General features: G+C 36.3%; 1 protein-coding gene and 1 pseudogene across 1 annotated transcript in view; one reads left to right on the top strand and one right to left on the bottom strand.

The window, feature by feature from the left end:
• The window catches only part of GRM8 (glutamate metabotropic receptor 8), a 757,013-nt gene that overhangs the window by 483,121 nt on the left and 247,868 nt on the right, over nt 1–26,024 (bottom strand). The gene's annotated exons all lie outside the window — the stretch shown is intronic.
• LOC130851094 (ATP synthase F(0) complex subunit C2, mitochondrial-like) lies at nt 8,073–8,577 on the top strand (annotated as a pseudogene).

The following is a 26,024-nucleotide window of genomic DNA, read 5'->3' as shown; positions in this document are numbered from 1 at the left end:
ACTAATTTCCAAGAGGCTGGCTGAACTTTCGTCATAGGCAAGGTTCAAGGCTGGGACAAGTGGTCTGGGCTTCCCAGTCCTGAAGTTCAAGGTGAGCAGGAGCACAGACAACCACAGGATCAGGGTATACAGGACAGGAGTCCAGAGATACATTTAAGGCGGAAAGGCCCAAGAGGAAACAGTGCTTGGGTAGAAATCATGGCCCATTTTGAGATTTAAGTCCCATATCAAAGAGTAAAGAAAAGATACCAAAAGGCAGCATTTAAAAATTAGCAACAAGACCCAAGACCCTTTTGCCCTATTTGTAAGGCACCAATCTGTGCTAATAAGTGTGTACAAGCCTATGCAGGCAGAGACAGGGCCTGCAGGTCACTACAGCCAAACACCAGGTCTTTTAGGCTGAAGACCACTCACGCTTCTGAAATCTCCACTCCCAAGTTCCAAATGCTATGCTTTCCTCTTTTCCAATTACCACTATCTTCATCCCCATACGTGTCTACTAGAAAAAAACAACAACAAGACATCTACTTAGTTCAGTCATCTGGGAAATGCCACGGATAATACAGTACTGTGGGTCAAATAATGCATTCAAAAACCAGTCAATTTAGTGGAAAAAGAACAAATTGCTTATTTTGCATCATGCAGAGCAAAAAAAATTACAATTTGAATGTTGTGTTTTTCAAACAGTTGTACTGATGTTGGGTAGGCATAATCATATTCACCAGGCATCTCTGCACTTTGTCTCTTTGGTATATTATTTTTTAAACTGCCTTTTTTTTCTTGGAATCAAATTTATTTATCCTTATGGGATGCTTAATTCCTTAACGTCAATCAATTTTTTCAGGAAAGCAAGCAAGTTTTTTGTTTTGCAACTAAATTCTTTAATCAGCTTTTGTTCAGAAACTGTTTATTTCTGCCTGCATTACAAATGCTAGATTTAACCAATCTATCAACCCAGGATAATACAAGGAGGGATCTTGTCGGTTTGTCCTTTCCTCTTAGGAACAAAGATACTGTATTCTGTAGTTTTGAAGAAAGGAAATAATAGGATTAGACTAAGGTTTGAGAACAAGAGGAGGTCAGACCCAAGAAAGGCATGTGGTCCTTCTAGAGCTTTCCCATCTAATACGGGGAATTGTAATCCATTCGTGCTAAATGCTTTGACTATGCTCATTATGCAAAAAACATTAGAGCCTAGTATATTTTGTTACCATAGTTCTGCCTACTGGGAACTATAATTAAAGCACATTTGAGCACATGCAATTTTATTTGTTATTAAGCAACTAAAAGCTTAGCCAACCTTGCAAAGATGGCATTATTTTAGGATTACAATATGAGCCAGCCAGCTAGCCAATAAACTTTATTAGGTCCTATCTTTATTAGCAGTGCCTTCTATTTCTATTGCAGGAGACCCCTATGCCATATAACAGTGGTTCTCAAACTTTAGGATGCCTCAGAATAACCTGAAGAGCTTGTTAAAATAAATTACTGAGCCCTACATCTGCTGTAGGGCCCTAAGATGTGCATTTCTAGTGTCCCCAGATGCTGCTGGTCTGCTGGCCACACTTTAAGAACCACTGCTATATAATGTCATGATTAGAGCTTTGGAGTCAGACCCACCTGGATACATACCCCAGCTCTTCCACTAATATGTATGTGTCCTTGGGTAGGTTACTTCACCTCTCTAAGCCTCAGTTTCTTAATCCATTGAGTGGAGACAATTATACCTATCCATTAGGTTTGTTGAGAGGATTAAATGAGATAAAAATATGGACAGTGCTTAGCCCAGTGCCTGGCAGGGGAAAAACCAATGCATAGCAGTGATGTGTTTATTATTGTTGTTACTAGGAGAAATAGGCCAAGAGCTAGTTCAGTGTATTTATAGCCAGCAGTGTGCATCAGACTCACCTGGAGAGCTTTTGTAAGATTAATGCAATGAACTACCTGCCCCCTCAAAGATTCTGATATAGTCCATATTTCATTGACCACTAAGATGCCATTGATTACAAGATGCGCCATTATTTTAGGTACCACGAAGAAAGAAAATTCTGTAATTATATCATGACTAAATTAATGAAAAGTGAGAGCATCCAGATTTCAGCAATGAGTAAATGTGAAAAAATGTGCACCTTGGAATTCATAAAATACAGTAGGTACAGATGTGGATTTGGGCATGCTTCACAAATTATTGTGATGTACAATTCTGATTACAAAACACTAACTTAGTCAATGTGGTAGCTGCAATGGGGACTCAAAAGTTCAGTTGCCTTGAAACTAAGAGCCTACAGGTAGGAAGCCCCATCCTTAGAACTATAACGCAGCCCAATATCACAAACCACCACACAATTCCACAGGCTGCTAATGAAATAGAAATACTTCCTCTTGGTTTGATAGCATGCACCCTCTAAACTTCTTCCGCTGGATGGCATTTCCCCATATGATGAGAGCAAATCAGTCTATTGATGGAGCCAATCAGATCAGGAAGGTGTCAGGCCAAGAGAGCTTTTTCTTCATAAACATGAATTCCAATCCGAAGATTTGAGGAGTACTGGAGGAGACTTTTAAGGAAGAAAACATGATTTATATTTGGGGGAGAAGAGAGGATGATGGAAGTCACATTACTGGGACTTGCCGTGATAAATTTTTATTTTCCATCTTTGATTTTTAAACATTGTAAAGTGTTGCAAATAAACCTGATTTTGTATAATTGTTTTATCAAGTTTATGGTAATTGCAATTTCCCTTTACTCTAGGAATTTTGTATGAAGGCAGGAGCAGCATATAACTTCCCTCAACTTTAATACTAATGCTCTCACCTACAGGAAATGCATCTGTTCTGTAATGCAACATAGAACAGGGCAATATCTTCTGACATTTTTATTTGGGAGCGCAAGATTTCTAATAACTTCGATAAATGGTCTCTGGTAGTTTCCATGCACATGAGTTAATTATAACGAGAAAATAAAATAATAGTCATTTTAGCTTCTGAAAATTCTAAGAATGTAAATCTTTAATGAAATGTTGAAATAAAATCATAGCTGCATCTGCAATTTTCCAACCACGAAAATTTCATTTTAACTCCTTCCTATCTTGTTGCTCCTTTAATGGATGTAATTGATAACAGCCACTCAACCCAGATGGACAAACAAACATATAAGATGTGTAAATCAGGGAGTATCGAGAATATTTTTAAAGGTCCAAATAGTGATAAACTATAGCAATGATAATTAAAATTTTAAAATACACTAGCACATATGATTTTCTCATTTTCTCACTGTAGAAATACACACAAACATAAACACAAACTACCAAAGATAAACACAAACGACTTCAGGAAAAAAAATTTTTTTTGTACCTTGGAAATCTCTTTTGCTCCTGGCTCATATTAAATTCCTTTCTCTAGTTTTATATTAAAAGTTTACCATAATAATATTTTTTAAACTGTGATGTTGAAATTTTTTCATGTTTATAATTACAGCATAGGAAATACAAGATATCATGAAACTCAACAAAAATGTCTGCATAATTTAAATGACTGCACATGTAGAATATCATTTAATATAAAACTCAGTCACCTGAATAATGACATCTTAGACACAGTCACACTGGTCATAGAGAATATCTGTCAACTTAGGTGAGGAGGAAGCAGTAATATCTTTATAGAAAATTAGTTCCTATTTTACTCTAAATATAGAGGATAGTATTTGTTCAACTGATTCTGTCTAAGGGTTTAATTACACAATGAATGAAACCCCACCCCTATTTTCCAGAGAAAAAGACAAAAACTGGTCTTGTAATTCTTCAATTCCATCCACCACTGTAATATCCAACTCACTCATTTGCATACACCCTTCCACAAGGGTTTATCTTTTAAAGAATTCTTTGTGCAACATATCCATTTTGACCAAAACGTGTATAAACTTCCTAAAGTTTCATGATATCAGTGTATATGATGATTCTAACTAGTTTCAATTCTTTGGAAATATAAGAAAAGCATTAAAAATAAGTTTTAGCAGAGTTTCTAAGATTCTGATTTGTTTTAACAAAAACATCATATCAAGTCCTTTGCTGATTAGAAAGTACTGGATCTCACCTGATAGTCAAAGCATTTTGATCTCATATTCTGTACTCCCATAAAATGCCTTGCCATTTCTAATAATTATCTGTGTTCAACTTTTTCCAATATCCTTCTCTTCATCTTGTGTGTCTGTTAGGGAATCAAAAGGTTTTGCTTGCCCAAGAAGAAATATGCTAAAGAGAGGATGACACAACAATTTCAGAAGGAAAGAATAACAGGCGAATGCCCTTCCCTTCTTTGGTAAAATTCTTGGGATTATAGAAAATATAGAGACTAAGCACACATCACCTTCAGAGAGACCTATAGAAGATCTTTCAACATATCCTTATGGACAAAATGGAGTAAGGAGAAGCTGAGTGCATGAATATTAGGGCAGATGAGTAACAATTTGAACAGCTATACCCAGAGGGTGCTAATTAATAGAGTAACATCCATCTGGTTCTAGGTTTCCAGCATCATAGAAGGATTCTTTCCTGGGTTCCATTTGTTTCAACATTTTACATTCTCATCAGTGTCCTGGATGAGACTATAGAGAGGACATCATAAAATCTGTAGACAGGCCAGTGACCATGTGGGATGACTGAACCAGGATCCAAAAAGAAGCTGACAGGTTAGAAACAAGGGCTAAATCCAATAAGATGAAAAGTAATAGAAATAAGTGTAAAATCAGGTGATTAAGTCCAAAAGGACAATTGTTTTGTACAGACTGGACAGTAGCAATGGCTTAGGAACAATTCATCAACTAAGGCTTAGAGATTTTAGTCTATAGAAAGGTTAAGATGAATCGACAGTAAACAGAATGTTTGTTGAATGAATGAATGAAGGTAGTATAGAATAATAGTAGGGATGAAGAAAGAAGAGAAGAGAAGGGAAAGGAATAAGAAAGGAGAGGAGGAAAGGAGGAAGAGGAGAGAATCTATATGAAAAGAAGTAAAAACTCCTTCTCTGTGCAGCCCAGACCACCCTAGGCATACTGCAGTATAAGTATGAACGGACAAACTGGATACACTAGGGAGTGATCTGAGATGGTGTCAAATCTACACCATTCGAGAAATTTTTGAAGGAATCAGGCATCTTTAGCCTTGGAGATCTGATAATCACGTTCAAGTATCCTAAGAAAGTCAATGGGAAAAATAATCGGAGGTGTGTTTGGATCCAATAGTTACAAATAAGACAATGAATGGATGGCACAAAGCAGCAAAATTAGATTCTGTACAAGTATCTCAGTGTCGAAGTTCTCCAAGGATGGAGCTACTGGCCATCCTCTCCAGGAGGTGCTGGAGCCCTGACTGAAAGATCCTAGGCAGGGCTCTTGCAAAATTAATGCAAGCATCAGATAGGTGATAGGATTAGGTAATCTTTGAAAGTCCCTCCCAATCCCAAGATTCCAATATTCAAACATTTTCTTGTGGTGCAAATTAGGTTCTTGCAAAAGATTTTCTCTAATAAAAACAATGAAAACAAATTGTTAGCCTGGGGAGGGGAACCAAGCCTTCAGGAAATCCTAAGACAATCATCTATTTTCTTGCACGTTTGCTCTTTAGAGAACTAATCTCCTTCCCCGGGAATGTATTAATATCTCTTTGTCCTCTTCTATACTGGCTGACTCTGGGAATTTGCACACAGCATGCTTCATCTTGCAAAATATAATAGTCCATCCAGCATTCTTCCATTGTGAGAAATTCCCATTCACTTTCATCAATTACGTGAATGGATGTGAAGCACACTTTCCTTTCTTCAATAGAGACTATTCCCAGAAGTAGCCTGAAACATGCCAAACATCTGCTCCTATACACAGTTCAATACATGATATTGATATGTATTGTCACTGGGTGAATTTGGAGTACAAAGCCAATTTAAAACACTCCTGAACAGCTCACTCCTCCTCCCATGGCCCCGTCACAGAAAGCTCAAGGAAATCAGAATAATTCTAATATTTGCCCAAGCAAGCAACAACTAAGCAGGTAAATCTGCTACAACAAAACCCACGGTAGACCATTCCAAAATCTAATATAAATTAGATAAGTATAATACGTATCACCAATGTTTCTCTAATTTAATATGTTTAAATATATAAGTACTTTTTATATTCAAAGTTGCTATACTTTAATATTCAAAGATGTTGCTTTTCCATACTGTGAGTTCCTGGGTGTCTGAGTGCTTGTTATGAATTTATCATATATGCCTAGTCCATGTTTTAATGATCGAATGCAATTATTGCTTATTGAAATTATTGTTTATCATGTTACAAAGAAAGTGACCAAAATCCCAAAGTTCTGAATTCTTTCTAGTCATCTACAGAGGTCTCTCCCATGTACAGTGAATTTCCTAACAGACATGTTCATAGAGACACTCAGAGTAAACACAACTTTATGGCCATCGAGGGTGTTGGCCCCAAATACCTCTCTGGTCTCCTTCCCTGGTGAAGTGACCTGGACCTCATATGAGTTTGGCAGATTCCTTCTGTCCCTTGGGCTAGAGATTAATTTTTAAAAACAGCCCTAGCAGCTGATCCTTGATTCCTTTCCCAAGTCCCAGTCTGATTCTAGTTCCTGACAAAGCCACTGCTCTCAAACAGATTACATCTGCCCCGAGGAGGCAGGTTTTCCTAATGGGTGAAGTCTTTCTATACACCTGTGCTGTCCAATACAGCCACTAGCCTCACAGGGCTATTTAAATTTAATTTTAAGTAAATTAAAATTAAGTAAAAGTTAAAATTCAGTTCCTCAGTATACTAGCCACATTTCAAATGTTCAATAGCCATATGTGGCCAGTGGCAATGTATAGGACACTTTCATCACCATGCATTGGACAATGCTGCTCTAGGATGCCTTTTTGCTCTTGACTTCAGCCAACCTTTTTCTTGGAGTTGGGCAGACTTTATTCCCTGCTAAAGATCAGAGTGTACAACTGTTTACTCATTTCTTCATTCAACACATGTTTATCTATTTCTTTTCTAGCTGCTGGATATATCACCATGAACAAAACAGGTATGGTACCTGCTCTCACGGAGACGTCATCCTAGTGGAAAAACCAACAATAACAGGTAAACAGCAAATGGAAACGATTACTGAAGTTATGATTTTTTTTTTCTTTTTTTTTGGCCATGCTGCACTCAGCATGTGGTATCTTATTATAGCTCCCCAACCAGGGATCGAAACCACGCCCCCTGCATTGGAAGCACGGAGTCTTAACCACTGGACCACCAGGGAAGTCCCTACGTTTTGAATTTTAATGCTAGTATATCTCCCTTTCAACCTCATGGTAACAAGGTATTTTTGTTTCATTCAAGTGAGCTCCTCCCTAAAGTTCTCAGCCTGCTTTCCCTTGACAGTCTTCAGATGGCAAACACTGATGGTTTTAGGATTTCCTTGAATCTACTGTTTTTCTTTCTTTTTTTTTTCCAGTCTTCTTTTCTTTAGAATTTCTACCCACAGCTTTGTTTGTTTGTTTGTTTTTTAATCTTAAGATTCTGATTTCAAAGCTTTATTTAACTTTGTCCCTTCTTGAGGAAAAAAGAGCTTGTTATGTTCCCATCATGTTTTTCATAAAGATACCATTACAAAAATACTTCAAAGTGATTATTTTACATGATCAAAATAACCATTTTCCACAGTCCTGTTTACTATTTTCCTATTTTTTCTGCCTTTTTCTTATTTAACTGTATACCCACAGCTTAATCCTCACCTGTATGCTTTATTCTGTCATCAGGGGTTCTCCAGGCTTTATAGTTTCAATGATCACATGTTTAGGTGTAGCTACTCTTATTTCTATTCCCAAATAGTACAACAAACTACTAGACATTCCCTCTTGGAAGTCTTCCACCCCCAGCTTCTTCACCTTGTCATTAGATCTTCAGAATGTCTCTTGAACTAATATCTTTATTCTATTCCCAGTGGGCTATACAATCTAGGCTGTCACTACTTATACCTGGATTACTAAAACAACCTCTCCAAAAGGTTTAATGCCTCAATTTCTCTTCCTTGCAATTGATCATGTACACTAAATCATGGTTAATCTTAAAAAGTCTGTCATTGCCCCTCTGTCTTCTCTGCACTGTGAGCAGCTCTTGCTACTCCTTCCACCCCCAGAAAATATATGCTTGCCCCAAGTTCATCTCCATCCCCTCACTGGTCAGGATCACCTCTCAGCTGCTGAGCTGACCACTCTTTGCAGTGGTACTAACAGATTATAGACTGGGCGACTTGGCAACCCCATGCCCCCTGCTTACTTATCCCTAGTGGCAGCTTCCAAAATGGCACTCTTTCAAGGGACATTGACACAGCAGCCAAGTTCATTGAGGTTGGAGCTGCCATCGTCAGAGGGGCTGGCCCTGGAGCTGGGATTAGGACTGGGTTTGGGAGTCTCATCACTGATAATGCCAGGAACCCTTCTCTGAAGCAACAGTTCTTTTCTTATGCCATTCTGGGCTTTGCCTTCCTGGAGGCCATGGGGGTCTTTTGCCTGATGATGGCCTTTCCCATCCTCTTTGCCATGTAAAGGAGCTATCTCCATCTCCCAGGGTTCTTTCTTCCACATCTCGTCTGCTCTGTATGTTCCTTTCCCTATACCTTCCCAAGCAGCCTGGGAAAAGTGGCTGACCAAGGATTGATGGAGGGAAGACAAATAAATATTGTATGAATAAGAAAAAGTATAGCCTGTCATTATCCTACAGATGAATCCACCTTGGCTCACTAATATCTATCAAATCAAGTTTATTTTTCATGAACCTATTGCTTTGAAAAAATAATGCTAAAACAATAATTCTATTACTAAAGTGACCTTTTCATTTAGGAGTATTATAAATAACCTATTTGGTCTCTGAAAATGATTTTGGATTTTTGAGGCTGATGTGCCACTGGCTTCTATGACTTATTATGTACCTGCATATGTCTCCTTATTTTATCGAGTTAAAAATTTCTTAATTATCTTCCTCCCAAGTTTCTAACAAACTCTTCTTCTACAGAGCGTGTGTGAGCGCACACACACTCACACACACATACACACACAGGAGGGAGGGAAGAAAAAAAGCTTTTAGAGATAATTTACTGAGTTCACTGACATAAATGGGAGTTTTAAGAAGCACAAGCAAACTATTTCAGCATTATTTTGGCCAATTGTATACACCTTCCCCATTTCCTTTACACCCATGTGAAGCCTACACTATGTCTTTTTCCACAGGATCCAAAGCTCAGTAGCTTGAATTAATTACAGAATGACATACAGGCAACTTTTGGTTCAACATCCACAAACTAAAATCACCTCAGCCTTTGAACAGAGGATCCAATAGTGATTAATAATTTCACCACTGACCAGGAGGATAAAAAATAAAAAGAGCAAACTCATTACTTTATTGTGATTTCAAACCAAATATTTATCTTCTATGTATTTACCTGTCTAAAGAACAAGAGTTTATTAGTAACTGAAGCAGAACTAATGAAAGATTCTTTATTAGAATGTTCTAGTTACCTTTTCAAAAATACCTATTTCCTTTTTCATGAAGATTAAATGTATAAAAGAAAATTCAAGTCTCATTATTATCATAACTTGCTCTAGCAATCAAGGGAAAGGAAGTTTTTCTTATCTTTCTGTCATATTTTATTGCAGTTAAATTAATTCTTGTAGTTGTATTATGTCTTTAATACAAGTTAACTGATGCTTAAAGTAACTAAAATCCAACATTTTTTTCCTTTTATTCTTCATAATAATTAGTTTCTATTATCATAAATGTACAAGACCCTGAGAAACTCTGGAGACTTTTATATTTGTTACTTTTATATTTTTCAAGATCCCTTGAAAAATGTTCAAAATTATTAATATACATACATTATACATAATATAATATACATTAATATGCATAAGCAATTTCACTAGATGAGATCATAGCCAATCAATGTTTAACCCACTTCTCAATACCATTCTGTAGGTGCTTCAGGCTACCAGAATTAATTTCCCTGACTTGGAAGAGTATAGAAGACATACGTTATATCACAGGTCACAGGCAAATAATCGTGCTTAAACGCTTCTGTATCTGTATGACAATATTTACTTAACAAACACATATAGTACTTTCATGTTTGAAGACTTTTATGAATGTAAATTCATTTAATCCTCCTAACAACCTTGTGAGGTCGTATCATGATCTCCATTTTACAAACAGAGAAACTGCAGCATAAGTAGGTTAAGGGACTTGCCCAAGTTTACAGAGCTAATAAATGGCAGATTCAGAATGCAGACCTAGAAATCTGACTCCAGAATCTGGGCTCTTAAGTACTCTGTGAGCCTGCCTCTCTATCTTCAAAATTATTTCCATATTTGGAATCTAACTTCAACATTAAGAATATTAAAGCTTTTAATTTTGTATAAAAATATAACATTTTCCCTTTCATATCTGAAATCATTTTGTGGCTGCTCCCACACAGATACCCAAGGGCTCCCTGCCCCCCCACTTCACTGGCTCAGGTGCCCTCTTGCTGAGCACCATCCAGCTCTGTGCCTTCTCCTATGGCAGCACCTAACACGGTTTCTGCATATTAAGTGCTAAGTTCTTTAAGGGCAGGGAGTATGTCTTTTCACAGTTGCATCTCGAACAAGTACCTGTGCAGATAAAACATTGTTATAAATCATCCAGCAGCCAAAGAGTTAAATGGCTTTCTTATCAAGTTCTGGCACTTGTAATAAATAGATTTCTTCTCTTTACCCACAGGAGTAGACACCCATTCCATTTTTTAAATTAGCAAGTGTGTGGAAATAGGCTTGGGATTTGAAGGAAATGATACTGCAGGAAAACAGGTAAATGAGTGGTCCACTTTTCTCATGTCTTGGAGCTTTCAAACTCTGGGGGGCTTCGAACTGAAAGATACTAGAGTCCCTCATTTGAAGAAGTGACAGCCCAGTGGCACTGAGCATTTCAAGCCAAAAGCCAAGGAATATACGCCAAGCTACTCCTACAAAACACTTCCATCAAAACTTCGCAGCAAGCAAACAATTGCCAGCCAGCACACTGCCCTGCACAAGAAATGATGTTATGTCATTTTGTGCAAAGGACATCAAAACAACTTGTCAGTTTAACAGAGGATTTAGATACACTAGGAGAAGCCTTTCACGTATCACTTTAAGCGTTTCCAGGAAAGTTGCTCTAGAAGTTCTTAAGGCACAATAATTTGAACCCAACTAGACTTATTAACCAACACAAACTGTAACTTTTCTAAAATCTCGATTGCTTTATAAGTGTAAGGATTTGTTAGAAGAGTCCTACTAACTCTTAGAAAATAAAGTTCGCAGAGAAATGGTGATTTTTTGCTTTCATTCAGCAATATTCACTTATCAAATTGTTCATTATGTACCTATTAGTGCTAAGCACTCTATTGAGTGTACTTAGATGAATCATTTTTCTGCCAATAAAATCATATTTTTTAATTGGGTTAGTAATTTCCAGATATTTTGTCAATTTTAACAACAGTAGATAGTGAGTTCTTTGTATTCATGGGAAGAAAGCAGAATTTTGGTTGACATAAATAATTCCACATTTTATCTTGAATGGTAGGAACATATGCTGGTATGTGTCCACTTATACATGTAGTTGGGATGTTCTGATTAACTGTCCGTTTTGCATTTTTGCCTAATTTGACCAGTCAGTTCACTGAAATAGTCCAATTGGCATTGGCATTTAGATAGGGCTGGCTGTAGGTCCATAAAATAAGAGAGCTGAATGGGCACTGGAGGACCACCCCCTCTGGACCACAAGCTCCTGAGGACAAGAATCATGACTTCTGTGGCTCTGGGGCTGCATGTATGTCTCAGCACAGACCAGGCACTGATATATGATTTTTTTTAAATAAACGACCCCACATAACCTCTCTCAAACCTATAAAACTATATCCCATTTATAAAAATTTCCAGAGGTACCAGACATGAAGACAATCACTTGGTCATTACCCTTATAATATTAACCCTTCCTAAATGCAGAGATCATATTGAGGCTCTTAAAGCAACATGATTTGAAACTAACTAGGTTAATTAACCAAGACAAGCTATAACTTTACTAACAGCTGTTGGGTTCAGTGAGATTTCCTTAATTCTCTTAACTTTTCACCCCGATACTGTTTTATTTGGGGTTTTGGTTTTTCACTTTTTTGTTATCTTTTGAGGTACTCCAGTTATTAAGTGCAAAGTTAACAAAATAATAAATTATAACACTGCTCCTTGGTTGCCAGCTTAAATTCTCTTAACAGTACATGATTACTCAAGCTTATCTCCTTTTCATAACGTTGATAATATTATAATATGAAATGCGCACCTCTCATCATGTTGTCCTGTACCCTTTCTACTATAATGCATGTTTGCTTTATCTCCCAACTAAACTGTGAGTTAAAGCAGGGTTCGGGTTCCCATTCCTCTTTCTTGCCACCCTCACACCCTGACAGGATACACACGACTGTATCCACTCCAGGGGCGTGCTGCGGAAAGATAACATAGTACTGCAAAATGGGGGATAGGAGGTGGCAGAGAAAAGCATCCCAAAGCCCTCTGTTGGAAAATTGAATGAAAACTTCTAAGACAAGTGAAATATTCTCTTTTACCCTCCCTCTTTTAGTCACCACTTTTAAAACTTATACATATCAAATTCCACTATAAACTGACAGCATCAACATTGTGAAATATTTACTGTGTCAGACACTGCTTGACCAACCAAAGAGCCGTTCTGGGGCCCCAGTCACCTTCTACTGTGGTTAGGAACACTAACGCTTACTTTCCCTGATTCTCTTGCAGCCAGGGATGCCCATGTGACACAGTTCTGGCTGGCACTTCCACTTTCCCTTCTTCCTGTCCTGGGCATGTGATGTCTGGACCTGCATGTGATGTCTGGAACCGCATTGTGCATTTTGCAACCATGAAGCAAAAAAATGTGAAAATGAAAACCCAGCTTGTTGGGAACAGTGAAACCAAGGAGAAAATAGCATTATTGAACAATGCAAGCAAACTAATGCAAGCAATCTCCTTCTTTCAGAAAACTCGATGTGAGGAAAAGACTCTTTGTTTGTGTAAGTCACTGTTACACCCAAATGCCTTCCAACTGAGACAATGATTAAGACAGATATGGTTTAAATCCCAATTTTGCCTTTTACTAACTGTGTGACTTTGGGCAAATTAATAAACATCTCTAAGCTCAGTTTCTCATCTGTAAAATGGACATAAGTGTAATTGCCATTAGAGGATTAATGTGAATTATTGTGAGAAATATGAAATAACTCATGTAAAGTAATTAGCAGAACTTTAATATTACTCTCAAACTTTAAAGGTACATGCTAATATTAAACTATAAACATATAGGAATGTTTTTAAAGTAAATGTTGTGTCTTTTTTCAAAAAAATTGCATATAAAAAATTAAATATTTAGGGTGGTAGAGAATTCAATGTTTTATAAAATAATTCTCACTCTACATATCTTTTAGGTCAAGACATCTACAATTAGCATTAAAGTGCACAAATACTCTCATGTGTGATAACATTAGGTAGTACTATAATTACTATGATTCAAATTTTTTTTGTTCTAATTTATCATCACAAAAAAATAAACTACTTCCTCAAGCATTAGAATAGACTGAAATGGCTCACAGTGGCCCCCAACTTTCTTTCATCACCTCACCCAGAAATCCAAGTCATTGTGAATCTTCAGTGTTTGATTTATTAGATTTATTTTCAGAACATTCAAACATTTCTCTTGGATCACTGAAGAAAACAGCAGGTCTCTAGGTTTTGTTTTCCTTTGTTTTAGTCACAAGCATTTCAGTTTCACTTCAGTAAGATCATCATTCCAAATGTTTCTCTTTGGAAGCTTATCTTGCAAGACCAATAAAAGACAGAGACTTTCCATTAAGCTTCTTAAAGGTAGATGTTATTCCAATTAAATATTTAAAAGGTAGGTCCTTTTATGAAATAGCTTTTTTATTAATTCAAAAAGAGATAATTATTTATACTTCTAAATCCTTTCTAATAGGATTTGAATTGACCTACAACAAAAGACATAAATAGATTAAGAGGAAAATAAATCAAAACATACCAAAGCACTGGAAAAGTGGATGCAAATATAAAAATCATCATTGATGTGATTATGCACAAAATTCAGCTCTGAGCTTCCACAAGACTAAGGAGAAAATGGAAATAGAGTTGATAAAGCAATTTCTCATGACTGTAGAGAGAAAACTGTAATACTTTTATATACCAACTCCAAGTGTGGTCTTGGTCCTAAATTCCATTAGGAATTTATCTTATGGGCCCTTTTTCAAGGAAAATTGAGTTTCACAATACATAGTATTTTCATCAATGAGGTTCAGTAGCTGCTTTGAACTTCAATAAAAGTCAATAGCATGACATTATGCCAGTAATTTTAAAATCATTTTTAGCCATGGAACCTGGAAAATAAAATGTTATGCAGCAGCTCATATATAACATAGATAAATAAGAACTGCTCTAATTGAAATAGAATTAAAGGGCCTGAAGCTACCATAATCACTGACTATAGAATATGGGTAAGGAAAAAGCCTGTGCAGCCAATAAACTGATTATATTAGTTACAAATATTAAAATGGAAATAAAATGTCCTACAGCTAATATCATACTTAATGTTAAAGATTGTATGTCCTCTCTGTATGACTGGGGACAAGGCAAGGATGTCTACCCATATCGGTGCTGTTGTACCTTACACAGGAGGTTCCAGCCAGTGCAATAAAGCAGGGGAGGTGGGGGAGGAAATGCCAGGCATACAGATAGGAAAAGAAAAAGCAAAACTACCTTTATTCACAGACAACCTGATTGGGTATTAGGTACATAGAAAATCTTAAGGATCTACAAAGAAAAAAAAGCCACTAGAACTAAGCAAAGTTGCAGGATACAAATTCAATAGCAAAAAATCACTTGTATTTCTGTAAACAAAAAACAGAGAATTGGAAATGAAACAAAAATACATTTGCAATAGCATCAAAAAAATATGAAATACTAAGAAAGAAATTCAACAAAATGTGTGTACAAGTAGTATACTTAAAACTACAAAATATTACTGAGAAAAATTAAACAAGTTTTAAATATGGAAGTTGTTGAGGACTAAATTGTGCACCCCCACTTAAATTCATATGTTGGAGCCCTAATTCCCAATGTACCGGTATTTGGTAATGGGACCTTTGGGAGGTAATTGGGTTTAGATGAGATAATGAGGGTGAAGCCCTTATGATGAAATTAGTGCCCTTTTAGAAGGGACATAAGCGAGCTTGTTTCTCTCTCTCTACACACACACAAGAGGTCATACAAGCACACAGCAAGATGGCAGCTGCCTACAAGTCAAGAAAAAAGAAACCACAGCATAAATTCTCTTTACTGACTTAATGTTGGACTCCCCAGCCTACAGAACCATAAGAAAATAAAATTCTGTTTTTTAAGCCATTCAGTCTATGGTATTTTGTTACAGCAGCCCAAATATGACAGAGATATACCATGTTCATGGGTCAGTTGGTTTAACATTGTTAAGATTAAGACATCAATTCACTCCAAACTGTTCTACAAATTCAGCACAATTTCAATTAAAATCCCAGAAGGCCCATATGGCCCAGCAATTCCACTCCTAGACATATACCTAAAATAACTGAAAACAGGTACTCAAACAGATACTTGTATGTCAGTGTTTACTGCAGCATTATTAACACTAGTCAAAAGTTATAAACAACTCAAGCGTCCCATCAACAGATGAATGGATAAACAAAATGTGGTACATACACACAATGGAATATTATTCAGTCATGAAAAGGAATGAAGTTCTCATGCACAGTAGAATATGAATGAATCTTGAAAACATTATGTTAAGTGAAATAAGTCAGTCACAAAAGAACAAATACCATATGATTCCATTTATATATGATGCCTAAAACAGGCAAATTCATAGAGGCAGAAAATAGATTAGAGATTACTAGTGGCTGGGAGTATTGAGTGTTACTCCTTAATGGGTACAGAGTTTCTGTTTGGGGTCATGAAAAATTTCAGAAGTAGTAGCAATAGTTGCATAACATTGTGAATGTAATTAATGTCATTGAATTGTATACCTTAAATGGTTAAAATGGCAAACTTTATTTTGTATACATATATGACTATAATAAAGAAAATTATTTACAAAAAAAATCCTAGGAAGCTTTTTTTGTAGAAAACAAGTTGATTGTAAAATATGCATGACTATGTGAAGGACCTAGAATAGCCAAAATCATTTTGAAAAGAATAACTAATTTGGAGGACTCACATTACCTGATCTGAAGACTCAGTATAATGCTACAATAATCAAGATAGTGTAGTATTGGTAAAAGGTACATATACAGATCAGTGGAAGAGAACAGAGCATCTGGAAATAGATTCATATACAACCAATTAATTTTTGACAAAGTACCAAGGTAATTCAATATGGAGAGGATTATTTTCAATGAATGGTAGAGAACATCTGGATATGCACATAAATAAGTGAACTTTGACCTTTCCTCAGGTTATACACCAAATTAACTCAAAATGGATCATAGACCTAAATGTAAAAACCAAAACTATAAATCTTCCAAAAGGAGAAAACCGTGCAAAAACCTGAAATTGAGTTTCACCAAAATTAAAATGTGATCTTCACAAACTCCATTAAGAAAATTAAAAGTTAAGCACCAAAATTGGAGGAATTGGGATGAAATGTTTAAATATATGCATATGTGTATATATATATACGCATATATGCACAAGTATATATATATGTGAATGTACATACATGCTCATATGTATGTATATATGTATATATATATATGAATGTACATATGTATATATATATTAATTCATACATATCAGGTATATCTGACAAAGGACTTGTACTCAGAACTTAATAACAAGACAACAACATCCCATTTTAAAAAATTGTCAAAAGGTTCGAACACTTTACAAAAGAAGATATACAAATGGCCACTAAGTACCTCAAAAAATGCATAACTACATTAATCAAAAGAAAAATGCAAATTTAAGCCACATTAATATACCATTGCAAATCCATTAGAATGGCTAAAAATTGAAAGACTGGAGCAAGTGGAAATCTCATGCAATGCTGGTGGGACAGTAAAGTGGTATAACTAGTTTGTAAAGCAGTTTGGCAGATTCTTATAAAGTTCAACGTGCATGTCATATGATCCAACCATCCCAAGCATGATTAAATTATATGCCTACCCTACAAGAATATCCATAGCAGATTTGTTCACAGTAGCCAAAAAAACTGTAAAACAAGCCAACTATCCATCAATAAGTGAATGGATAACCAAATTACGATACATCCATTCAATAGACTACTACTTAAGGTTAAAAAGAAATAAACTATTTTACTATTGTTACATGCAATGACATGGATAAATTTCAAAAACATTTTACTGAGCAAAAGAAGACATGCATATTATATCATTCCATCCATCTGAAGCAAAACTATTCAACAGTGACAGAAAACAGATCAGTGTTTGCCCAGGATTGTGGCTGGTAGGAGAGAGTGGTGACTGCAAAGTGGCAAGAGGGAACTTTTTTGAGTGATAAAAATGTTCTATATCTTCCTTGTGATGGTGATTACATAGATGTACACATCTTTCAAAACTCATGGAACTTTATACTGAGAATGGGTGCATTTATTGTGTATAAATTATACCTCGATAAAGGTGTGAAGAACAGAAATAAATATCTGCACCCATTACTGAATCCACATCATGTACTTGCTGAGGCTGTGACAAAATGGATTGTCAAAGCAATACAACCAAGCTCACCCACAGGTAAGCTAAAGTGTAGGTGTAAATTCAATTTGAGGATAAACGGAACCCCAAGTCACTGACAGAATCAGGGGCAAGCCCTCCTTCATGCCCTGCTGGGAAAGGTCCACATTCTTTTCCACTAGCAGTGTACATGCCCCAGGTCAACAGCTCAAGAGCCAGGGGAAAGACTGTGGGGCATCTTCCTCCTAGAAGAAGACAGCTGCTCTTGGCAGTGGGTACGTGAGATAGGACTCAGGAAACCTTTACTATGGCCAGCTCTCTAGAAGGTATATTATTTAGTAAACAATTTTATCTATGAATTAGATGTTTGTTCATTTTTGTCATTTCCATTGCTTCCCTAACCAGGACAGTCCACTAATTCTCAATCACCCACCTTCAAGATAGCCCAGAAACTATTTTAAAACATTGAAATCATAACTAAAGTGGTGATTTATATTTTCTTTGCACAGATAAAAATTCATCCTGTTTTCTAAATTTCTTAAGAAAGTTCATTTTCACTGATGATCATACAGGTAACTTCTAAAACTAATATTAATACTAATACTATGGTTCTCAAACACTTTATGAGCTTAACCAAATCTTCAGAGGTCTATAATGGGACTGGAATTAGGGCCCAAGGATATGCAGTTTAACAATTCCCTGATAATTCTAGTGTAGATAGCCTTCAAACATAGTTTGAGAAACATGGCTTTAATGGGTTCCCTGTTTCATTGCTTTGCCAGAGGCACAACTTTTCATTCTTCCAATTAGCTTGGAGTGAGTTGAGAGGCTATATAAAATCAAAATACATAATTAAAGTCAATTTAGTCACTATATACTTTCTTCAAACAGTCCCTCATGAAGATATAACATTATTTTTTATGGGACAATATATATATATGACTGTTGAACTAGCTTCTGTTAAACAAATTTTAAATACAAATGGCACTGATTCTATAAACAACACCATCCTAGGAAAACAACCCATAAAGAATCTTTAAACTTAACTCTTAGAGAATGGCAACATGGATTGCTTTAAAGAACATGATATAACTTGCTGCTATAGATTAAATTTCTTCTGAGAAAAGGTGTGAACTCTTACAGGTGGCATCCATATGGGGAATTAGTCTCTTCTCACCCACAGGAAGAAAGTCTATAAAACTTCTTCTACAACAGTGGAAGAAAGGGAAGACATTTTATGCCAAGAAATTTTGCACCTTGTGCATTGGAAGAGTGCAGCAACACATGGGAGGAATCCATATTATGTGTAACCATGTAGTGTCAAATAGAACAGATAACTAAACTACAGAAATTGAGTTGATGGAGAAGTAACATGTCAAAGCCTAAACTTTGAACAAAAGTAGACAGACTGAAACATTTCCACATCTATGTCTGGTTTGGGTCTTCTAAATGACCAATCCAACATGAGCCCACATCAGTCAACATGTGGTGCAGAAGGTGATCAGTAAATGGAAGGGAACTAGGATGATGACAGGAGAGGATCAATCACAACTAGGCAGAGACCCTCCTAGCCTCTCATGGTTAAGGGTTCACCAACACCTTAATGAGTCAAGCTGATAGTTAACCCCTGAAAGATATGTAGTCATACCTGCATGTATCAATAATTTATTTATAGATTTTTCCTTACATATGCCTAAGCTAATTAACTATTTGTTTCAGTTTAAACAGTTTATTTTGCAGGTTGTGGCCTCCCAGTCTTAGTAACTCCTTTTAAGGACTTTATAACCACTTTCATTATTAAGAAAAGGTATTCAAACTAGGTGAATCCAATCAGTAATTGTAATTATGATAAGAGCATCTCTTTTTATTAGTGGCTCTTAACTTTTAAGAAAGATTTTAAAGAAAATTCATTGTGAGTGTGTTAATCTACAAAATAAATTATTTGAATATGAATTCAAATAAACAAGCTCAAAACTAGATGATGGAACTACAAAATAAGATTTTAAAAAAAGGATTGCACAAGTAAGGAAAGAAATTGATGGTTATTATAAATTAATTAAATTAATAAAATAACAAACACATTAGTTAGATCAAAGAACTGAATAGATAAGGTTGAAAATTAAATTACTCACTAGAGGAAACACTTAAGAAAATCAAGTAAATGCAGAGAAAAAATACAAAACCTAAAACTATTAGAAGAAAAGTAACATATAGAGAAGGCATAAAAGGTAGATAACACAATAAATGCAACAGAGAAAATATTCAGAGATATAGTGCAGTTAAATTCTCTGACAATTAAGGGAAAAAATAAATCTGTGTATTGAAAGGGCACATGCAATTCCAAGAAAAACTGATAAGCAATGATCATCTGCAAGAAAGACCTTTGGCTACAAATTTTCCCCCAACTTCAAGAATGAAGAAAAACAACTTAGTTATCATTTCCTGCTGTCTATTATTCTACCCACATGCATAAACATAGAGAAATTTCTAAAATGATAATCATCAGAATTACAATGATTATTTCAGGGAGGTAGAATTTGAGGTGGGCAATCACATTTTTCTTTGTACCTTCCTCTATTGTTTTTATATTTATAGTGAGCATGTGCAACTGTAACAAAAGCAAAACATTATTGGAAGGAAGGAAGGAAGGAAGGAAGGAAGGAAGGAAGGAAGGAAGGAAGGAAGGAAGGAAGGAAAGAGTCTATGGATTTGCAAGATACTATTTTATCACTTTTCTTGTTACCTAATTTTACCAAAAAAGAAGAGGAAGAAGAAGAGGAGGAGGAGAAGGAGAAAGAGAGAAAAATCATTCATTTTGTACTGATCACTAATCATATATGTGAATTCTTGGGAATATCTGCTTATATCTGATACATTAGAATTTTGTTCTGATTTTGCCTGATATATTTCTCTAATTTGAAGTATCTGAAAGAGAACTCCATGTTTGTAGAGACCCAACTGTGCTACTGATTAAAAGAGGTCTGTGTTCCATAAATATTTACATTCCACTCTAGGAGAGCACAGAAACAACTTAGTGTGCCTGTTGCTTTCCCACTAAAACAGACTCTACTCAACAAAACCATTCTGGATAATTTTCTGCCTTGAATTCTCTTTTCTACCAGATCTCTGGTAGAATGTCAATTCCCTGAAGACATAGACTGTGCTTTCTCTTTATTACAGATAATGCTTTGCATGGTGGAAGCACTAAAACTAAAAAATAAAAATTGTAAGCTAATTGACAGTTACGGTGATGATATTGTTTCAAACTCCCTAAGGCCAGGCTATGAACTATCTTGACCAGACATGTTTCCACTAAGCTGCAGATCTAAGTGACTTTGCCAAGCACAATTCTGTTTGCAATGAGTCTCTTACAATTGTCTACTATCTTCCCAATCCCTCTCTTGGCATTTCACTTAGAATTTTAGCAACTGACTCACTGGAAACCTCTCCTTTGCTATGCCAGGCACTATTTTTAGTTACTCATATATGCCTTATTCTCTCTTTCTCTGCTGTCCTCATCTAGCAAAAACCAAACACTATCTACTCCCCACTTGCACCCCAGTACCTGAAAGTGGCTGGAGAAAAACATACACTTATCTGATCTCACATAAAAACTTTTAAGAAATAATTTTAAGAAAACCATTCATTTTTAAAAAATAAATGTATGACCATAAATCTCAAGAAACACCTCATCACCACTCAGCATCCTTCTATGCTTTCATAGTAAATTCATTTTCCTACTCTACCGAAAATTTATTTTATGTATTTTTCCTCTCACCTTAAACCTTCAGTACTCTCCCCTCCCTCTGCCTCTCACTCTGGACTGATGACCATGATTTGTAGTTCACTGAAAAATGAAAAGCAATCAGAAAAAAAAGTTCTCATTTTTTTTTATCACTGAATCTTCCAACCTAACTGCACCTGACCCACCCACTCTGTCTTTCTTTCACAATGGATGACTTCTCCTTCGTCCATTTAAACCAACCCTCCACCGTGCATTGGATTCCATTCCTCCTCCCCTACTGAGAAATTTTGTTACTGAAATTCTTCTACCCTTCTTTTCTGCTCCCTCATCATTTTTCCTGCCTCAGCTGGATCATTTCCCTCAGCATGTAAACATGTTATAAAAAGTTTCTCACCTTGAAAAGCAAACAAATAAACCAAACTTCCTTGACCCTAATTGCCCTCCAGCTTCTGCCCATTTCTCTGCTTGTCCTTTCAGAAAGTGTCTCCACTTGCTCCCATTTGCTCTTTAAACAACTCCAATCAAGCTCTGTTTCCACCACTCCGATGGAGCTCTTCAAATCAAGGTCATTAACAACTTCTATCTTTCCACATCTGTCTCCAAATTACTCAACCTCTCAAAGTATTAACTTAGTGGATAATAGCTTTGTTCTTGAAACACTTGCTTCACTTGGCTTCCAGTGAAGGATTCTTTACTGATTTTTCTCTTAATTCTTTGGCATTTTTTCTCAGTTTCCACTGCTGGCTCCTTCTGCTCTCAATATTAGCATTCTCCAGATTTCAGTCCTCATCTTTCTTTTCTACTATATTTACTTCTTCCTAGATTATCTCATCTAGTTCCATGATATTATATAATTACCAATAAGCTAAATATTCCCAAACCACACAGATATTATATAGTTCCCATATTCCATATTCTAACATTTGTATTCTATTTCCAGGCTCCCACCTGTGCCCTCAGCTCACAACTCTTGATGTCCTACAGTTTCCTATTCTATATCTCCACTAGGATGTCTACTAGACTCTTAAGCTAATGGTCAAAGGAAAACTTTTCATTTCTATCTTCCACAAATTTTGAACCTCCCCCAATTACATCCACCTCAGTTACCAGCACCATGACCAAAAATCTAAGTGTAATCATTGATTACTCATAATTTTGACTGTTAAATAATTTTAATTATCCTTTTCCCTCAACCCTGATCCAGACCATCAACAAATTCTGTGGGCTTCATCTTCAATATATCCCAAGTGCAACATTTGTTGTCATTTCCAATGCTATCACCTTTGTCCCAACTATATCATTTCTCAGCTAGACAACTGCAGTGCTTAATAACTGATCATCGTTGTTGCCATTCTTACCTCTCTATATTCTATTCTCCATTGCATAGTCAAACTGAACTTTTAGAAACAGGGATTAGATTGTATTATTCCCCTGTTGAAAACTATAATTGATATCCATCCATTGACTCTTGATGAAATTTAACTCCTTATATGGCTCACAGGGTTCCACATAATCTGGCCTTTACCACTTAGACCTCATCTCCTGATCACACACCTGTCTTCTTGCCTCCAAAAATATACAAAATTTTCATCTCTCTCAGGTCATTTACACGTGCTGTCCCCTGGAATTCTCTCCCCTAATATCTTCTCATAAATGGACCCTTTACATCATTCAGATATCCTCTTCAGCATCACTATTACAAAGAGGTCTTGTCTTACCAACCTGTGTAAAACACCCCCACCCCATCTTCCCATCACTCTATGTTCCTTTATTCTGCTTTCTTTTCTTCATAACACATTACAATGTTTTATTAGATGTCTTCTCTACTAGAATAACCCCTTCCATAGGGACTCTGCTATATTTACTGCTGTATTCCTGCACCTGCCAAAACCAGTATCAGCTCCACAGAAAGTCCTTAGAGATATTTCCTAAATAAATATATGAATGAATGTCTTTTGCATGCTGAAACAACCTGGCTGATTTAGCTCACTGATGGCCTGTGGAGGGCATGTTTTTGACAGTGTTAAAGGACAATCACTTTGTTTTCTATGTGGGGACATGATAAACCAGGTGAAATTTCAACATAGGCAATGCTCAACCTGGGAATTTTTGAACCACTTTCCTATCTTCTAATGTCCCTTCTCCCTCACCCACTGCCATTTAGCACTGGCTGCTGCCTGGTCGCTGTCTACATGCATGCACAACCCTCATCAGGGCTCCTGTTACCTCTAGAGCTTCTCTTCCATGAGAGCAGGCATATTGCAGTCACCTCATGGAAGGAAGCAGCAGTGCCCCAAACATAGCTGCTTCTATGCCCTGCAATTCAGCTGCCCCACTTCTCTCTTTGATGGAGAGTTCTAGGAACCTCTGGGCACTAAAAATTTTCATGAAAATTTTAAATAAGTGTTAAAGCATAACTGTGATGTGTCAAGCTGAGTAGGTTCTAGGGAGCCCAGATATTTAGTTGAACACTATTCTGGGTGTGACTATGCAGGTGTTTCTGAATGAGATTAACATTTGAATTGATAGACTGAGTAAAGTAGATTGCCCGCCCCAACATGGGTGGGCCACATCTGATGTGCTGAAGTCCTGAAGAGAACAAAAGGCTGAATAGGAGAGAATTTACTCTCTCTGCCTGACAATCTTGAGCTGGGACATGGGTCTCCTTCTATCTTCAGACCCAGACTGACTTACACCATCAGCTTTCCTGGTTCTCAGGTCTTCAGACTCAAACTAGAACTCACACCATGGGCTTTCATGCTTCTCAGGCCCTCTGACTGCAGATCTTGGGACTTCACAGCCTCCATAACCATCCTGTGAGCCAATTGCCTATAACAAATCTCTTGTTACAAGATGGATAGATAGATGGATGATGATGATGATAGATAATAGATACAGAGATAGATAGATGATAGATACATAGATAGACAGACAGACAAGGATAAATTCCATTTGTTCTGTGTCTCTGAAGTACCCAAACTAATACAATAACCTTTGTTCTTTAAGAAGCTCTGGAATCAACTTTCTCAGTGTGGAGATGCCTCACTAGTGAGGAGTCTTTCCTTCTTTTTTATTAAGAGAGCTTCATGGTATTCACCCAGCCTAAGGGTATCATCTAGAGTAGAATAGACGTTGGGATTATTGGTATAAAGTAGATTCCATCTTTCCCTAAAATTCTATCTCAGAGAAAAATAATTCTTACTCTTCCCTCGAGCAAAGATGGAGAGCTGCAAACTCTTCATTCCTTCTTTCCAGGACCATCATTTCCCCAGATAATCCCAGAATTATTGGTATATGAAACTAATACAAATTGTGGGTTTGTATGGTAGATATAGCAGTTGTTTTCACTTATGAGAATGGGTTGCCATTTTTGTTTAATTTCTACTTACACCTTTTAAAAAATAGAAAGTACATCGATTACTCATGACTATAGATAGGAGAGATTTTATCTCAATATGGGTGGTAAAAATATGAGTTCCTAATGCCATTTTATGCTCTATTTCTTAAAAAAGTTAATCCTCCCATAAGAAAACATTTTATCCCTTAGGGAAGAATCCTTGATTGTTCCCATCACTCTGCTTTACTTTATATTAATAACTTCTTTCATTAGTTTTACCATTAACTTTTGACTTCTAGCCATGTTTTATCACTAGTGAATTCTTTCAGGCAACCATAGGGTTATATGGTAAGGATTAACATCTCAATAAAGGAGAATAACTTTTTGCATTCTTAGAAAGTTCAAGGCAAAGAAAATTTTCTTATAATCATAGTTAAGAAAAGCTTTTTCATGGCTTTTATAAAGATGCCAAATGAAACTCTGTCTTAAAATACTTGTTATCAAGTACCTCCTTAACATAAATCCATACACATAGCTATTGCTTATGGAACTTCAACAAGATTACAGGACTCAGAAGTCAAAGACACCCCAATATAGATTGCATTATAACAAAGCTAAAGTCCTTCACTTCCAGTAGCTTCTGCAGATTCAACAGAGAATGTTCAGAGCATTGTCAGGCTCCTGCATTGCTATAAAACATTGTATATATACCTGCAGGAGTCATTTCATCAAAGTTTTTTAAATTTATAGGAGTCACCCAGTTTTTGAAGATCATCCACACTCCTTGTCAGGATTAATTGTTTCTCTGGATTTACCTGAAAGTATAAAGACAATGAAGCAAAGAAAGACAAGAAAACAAAGAAAGTCAAACTAAGAGGTACAGTCCCTACCAGCTATCTCTATTTTTTATTTTTAGGCAGAGGTTTTAAAGATATATTTGACTATATGGTACAAAGAGTAAATGGCTTCTTTCTGAAATTCTTCACGTGGGCCCAAACATCTAGCTAAGGTTGAATATAACCTTTTAACATTAACATGACACATAGGAAGAATTTTAACTGTAATCCTCACCCTGCTCCATCCTGCATCTGATTCAAAGGAGCATTCTTCT

The sequence above is a fragment of the Hippopotamus amphibius genome, chromosome 4 (genome assembly GCF_030028045.1).
Source record: "Hippopotamus amphibius kiboko isolate mHipAmp2 chromosome 4, mHipAmp2.hap2, whole genome shotgun sequence".
Lineage (NCBI taxonomy): Eukaryota > Metazoa > Chordata > Mammalia > Artiodactyla > Hippopotamidae > Hippopotamus > Hippopotamus amphibius.
This window is presented reverse-complemented; position numbering and strand designations above follow the sequence as displayed.